The following is a 5,180-nucleotide window of genomic DNA, read 5'->3' as shown; positions in this document are numbered from 1 at the left end:
ACCTAAGGATCCATTGTAATCATCCTTGACTGCTTCTTGCTTCTCTGGTTCGGTCGGGGATGATATCAATGATTGCTATTTAGTTTCTTCTTTCCTAACCGGCTCTGTGTTCTTTAATGTCGAAAGTGTGAAAATCAGGATTACCTCGTCAACCATAAGATTTCCTTTGCAGCCGGCTGCTTTGTAAATCATCTTTATCCCTACCGATGTAGGGAACTTCAGCGCTTGGTGCAATGTCGAGGGCACCGCCCTCATGCTGTGAGTCCATGGCCTTCTGAATACGGCGTTATATCTCATGTCCCATTTGATCACATAGAACTTTGTTTCTTGGATGGTCCCCGAGGTGTTCACTCGTAGGTTTATCTCCCCTTTAGTAGTTTCACATGCCATGTTGGATCCGTTTAAAATCTGGATTGCATGCACTATTTGGTCTTGTAGACCCAACGACTCTACGAGCCTCGATCTGATGATGTTGGCAGAGATACCTGGATCAATAAACACACGTTTAACTCGAGATTTATTTACAAGTAATGATATTACTAGTGTGTCATTATGTGGTTGCACGATGCCCTCAACATCCTCATCGTTGAACAAAATGGTCCCCTTCGGGATATAATCTCGGCTTCATTTTTCCGTTGTGAGAGACACCTTGGTGCACTTTATCATTGGTCCCTAGGGTACGTCGACTCCACCAATAATCATGTTGATGACGTGCTGAGGTTCCTCTTGTTCGGTATGTTTGTTTGAGTCCCCATTCCTAGAGTGATTTTTGGCCCGATCACTCAGAAAAGGTCACGCCCCAAACCTGAAGAGGCATGACCGACACCCGGTGCCATACTTGTTCGAGCGTACCACTCTGTAACTATAAAATCTTGAAGGGTAACCCTCAACTTAGGCCGATGAGGCCATATTATGAATCTTCTGAAAAATAACGTCTCTCTCATTGTGGGGTAAACATACCCAAAAGCTGATATATATAATTGTGCACGCTGACAAAGCCACCATGAACATCTACTATTATACAAAATATACCGGACTCGTCTACAAGCCACTAGACATAATTAAACTGTATCATGGTCAGGACAGGGCCTCGACCTACCCATCAAACCTGTATATATAAAATGGACTCTAAGGTCTTGCTTGACCTAGTAACTCTGAGGAAGTGGAGCTTACCAACCAAGCTGATGTTTGACTCTGTCTGCTGGGAGGGTATATCCAACTATTAATCAGGACCTGCATGCATGAAATATAGCATCCCCGACAAAAGGGATGCCAATACGAAATAATGTACAGAGTATGTAAGAAAATACAATAATTGGAAGTTGTTATTGAACTGATAATATAATAACTAAACGTAACTGGCAGTCAAAGATAATATAAAGATATGCTTACCTACTGATACTGACTCAACTCTCTCAATATAGTAAGTAAAATAGATGTCCGGCCCTATAAGGCTCGATGTGTGTAACTGCTCTGCCGTAGTAGGCTCGCTCATAGGCGCTCAACCATACTAGGCTCTGTATCTTGGCCATTTTGGGCTCGCTCATAAGCGCTCGGCCACAATAGGCTCGGTATATAACTTACCATCTGATCAGAAGTTGCCCAATAGGGGCCTGCCCATCGATTATAGCTCGATGGTGGTGAAAATACTGTAATACTGTATATATAAATACTCCCTGCTCTCTTAGCTAAAAGAATCCAGAACTATACTGAATATAAAGTCCCGATAAGAGAGAATACGGTAGCTTATGAGACTAGGATAATGTACATAAATTCAGTAATACGAACATCTATTTTTGCCTCATTATCAAAAGTATGTAGTTACAAGATTATGCCAAAATGAAGGAAAGGTTTATACTTAACATACCTTAACTCTATTGAGTCCTTAATACCTTTCAAGCAATTCTTCAAACAACTCAACTCAATCTACCACATCATAAGGAGATTCAAAATCAGTGCTGAGTAAAGGCTAAGTCAACAACTTAAACTAGTAGCTCGTTTATGTAACTTTGGGCAACATCTCCCCTATAACAAGGCCCTCCTCCAATACTATATACCAAAAACACAAGAAAACAACAATAATAACATGTATGCATCATTTTTCAACCTTATCTCCATCAAAATATACCACAAAACAGTCCAAACCCCCTAATCACTTCATACATAAAACGACAACCAAAGTAGTGTCAAACAACTTAAAAAATGTAACAACGAATGACCAGCCCACCATTCTGTCATTATGTGGTTTTTCTCCACACCTTTTATCCTTCAAAACTCCATAAAACATAAGCACAAGAGGCCAACACGAGTGGACTACGAAACAGTCTACTAAAAGTTAAATAAATTGAACTCACGGTTTCCGATCACCGTCCCATGAGTTCTAGCTATTAGGAAACAAATTTATCAACCTTACTTGACATTTAAAATAATAAATACAGAAATTAGGCATTTATTAACTATGAACTACCTTCCAAAACTCAAACTACATATAAAAAGACAGGCGATATAGCGATACTTACGTCGTAGGGATCGTTCTAATATTTTCGCTTCTTGATTTCGTACCCGGGATGTTAATCTTCTTTGAAAACCTTGTAGAGAGCTTAAGGGTAAGTTTTTAGGGGTTATATGGTCATGTTCTATGAAAAATGAAGAGAAAGACAATTTAAAACCCTATATATATCAACGTTTAAAAAGACAAAGAGGTGCTAGCTTGGCACCCTAGCATTGGCCCTTATTCTGATGCTCATATCTTTTTATCCGGATGCTGTATGAACAAATGGTTAAGAGAGTTAGAAACTAAATTACATGGCCTTCAATTTGGTATATAATATGTACCAAAAATTCCTCATATAACACACGAAATATATTGCTCAAAAAGCTTCAGTGACACACCTACTTGTCATCTATACAGTCTATGCAGTCTCGCGAAACTGCACATATCCCTCTACTCCAATGTCGTATCGACAAACGATTTAATGCATTAGAAACTAGACTTATAGGTAGGCAATTTTATATGTGGATCATCCCGTAATTCCAAGTACATTAGGAGAAATGCTCAGCTATATTTGACCTAATTTTCAGCATATCTATGAATGTAACTTGTGATGATCTTTGCCAACTTTTGTTCCACAATTCGCTTGACTTCAAAATATAACACACAGCTATCATACAACGAAAATAACTCATAACATAACTTCCTTATCATTTTGAGCACCCTAGTCTCACCCCAAAAGTACATGTTATTGTCACACCTCCTTTTTCCTACCCGCGGAAGGAGTATAAGAGAGTTTTTCCAATTTAAGTAACAATCGAAATGAGATTATTTTATTTAAAATCAGAGTCGCCACTTGAGATAATTTATGGTGTCCCAAGTCACCAGTTTTAAATCCTGAATCGAGGAAGTTTGACTCTATTTATGGTCTGCGAACACAGAAATCTGGATAAGGAATTCTGTTAACCCGGGAGAAGGTGTTAGGCATTCCCGAGTTTCTTGGTTCTAGTACGGTCGCTTTGATCATACTTGGCTTAATCAAATTGTTTAATTACTGATTTTAGAACCTATGTGCATTTGCCTCTTTTAATTAAGAAATTATCTTGAAAAGGGTCACGCGTATGTGTACCCATTTGTTTGGTGCGCCAAAAATCATGTTACGCGAACGTGTCCACAATTAATAACGCTTTATTATTATTAAGAAAGGTTTGGCCGAAGTTGCGCGAACGCATACTCCGGTTTTATTTTAAGAATCAAAATTATGTCACGCAAACGTGTACGCAATCACGATGGTATATTAAACGGGCCTAAAGCAACAACGAGCATCCAAAAAGGTTAATTAATTTCCTAAGAAACAATATGACTGGCAGAGGTTCTAATTAAGGAAATCCACTAATAATCTTACCCGTGATTCCAATTGGATCAAGGAAATATTTTTTCTCCTTCACATTAGAAGACAAATATTATCAGATGTATTGCTATTAACATTTATAAACTTAACATCATCTGGAAGCAACAAGGATTTGAAAAAAACAAATTACTTTCACATTCATGATTATTTCACAATTAATAAATGAAGGAATGCTAATCTATGTCCAGCCAAATAATACAGCTTGCAAAAAAAGATAAGATCTTATCTTACGTTTGAAATACAGAAGTACAACAAAAAACTAACACATCCTCAAATCAAAACAATATAACATTAATCCAAACATTTCATATAACAGAGAACAACAAAGTTGATGGAAGTACACTATTAAGCAAAACAGAGTATGAAACATGAGGAACCAAACCTCAAAATGGATCAATACATTAGTTGTGCGGCAACTTTAAACTCAGACACGACAAACCATGGACAGAGCTGAAACGGAACCCATGAACAACGACCACGGACAACCTTGAAGCTCGCCGGAATTATCGAACTAGACCAGAATGACAAAAACTAAACTCCTGGCTAGATTTTGAGTTTCTTTGGGATTAATTTTGGGGTTGTACTGATCTGGTTTTGAAAGACGCCTGTTGGTGGTGAAAGAACGGCAGAGTTGCTCATTTTCTGGCGAGCTAGGTTGAAGACGATGACTGCTGCTATGGTGCTTTGGAGTCGAGGTCGCTGGTTTTGTTGAGGAAAGAAAACAGAACGGATCCCAGCTCCTTTAAACTCAGGCGTTTTTCATCTGCTAGGTTGAAGGAAGGAGATGATTTTAGTGGTCGTTTTTGTTGTGTGTGGTCGTTTGGAGGTTAGCAACGACACTAGGTTATAATGGTAGTCGTTGTGGGGTGAAGGAGACGGGGGTCTCTTCTCTGAAAACGGCGCAGCCTTTTGTCCCTAGGTCTTTAGGAATTTCCTTTTCTATTTTTGTCTCCCCTCCTTCGGTCTATTTATTTCTCATTGCTACTATGCTTGTGCTTTTATATATTGTTATATCTTGGCGAGAAAGCTAGTGTTTGGTCCTCCTTAAAAAGAGAATGCTAAAAATTAAAATTGTGACCAAAAGGAATCAATTCTATTATGGATGAAAAGACTACACGTGATTTTGAGAGGATATGGAGGAAAATCAATTTAGGAGGTGGAACCATTATAGAATAAGAAATTAAGAACACAATATATGGGGGCCACGGAAGGGGATCTAATTCTCTTTCCACCTTCTTTTCTTTCTTCTTTGATTTTTTCTTTTGCTTTTTTCACGTT

The 5,180-nt window shown here is 38.4% G+C and overlaps 1 long non-coding RNA gene across 1 annotated transcript; it reads right to left on the bottom strand.

The window, feature by feature from the left end:
• Positions 1–1,001: 1,001 nt before the first annotated feature.
• Positions 1,002–4,889, bottom strand: LOC138872080 (uncharacterized). Its single transcript, XR_011400502.1, has 3 exons — positions 4,285–4,889; positions 1,868–1,926; positions 1,002–1,233 (listed from the first exon to the last, which is right to left on the bottom strand). It is a non-coding gene; the product is annotated as an uncharacterized lncRNA (long non-coding RNA).
• Between the last annotated feature and the right edge of the window lie 291 nt (positions 4,890–5,180).

The sequence above is a fragment of the Nicotiana sylvestris genome, chromosome 6 (genome assembly GCF_000393655.2).
Source record: "Nicotiana sylvestris chromosome 6, ASM39365v2, whole genome shotgun sequence".
Taxonomy (NCBI): domain Eukaryota; kingdom Viridiplantae; phylum Streptophyta; class Magnoliopsida; order Solanales; family Solanaceae; genus Nicotiana; species Nicotiana sylvestris.
The sequence above is the reverse complement of the archived record's forward strand: the minus strand, read 5'-3'. Positions and strand labels throughout refer to the sequence as shown.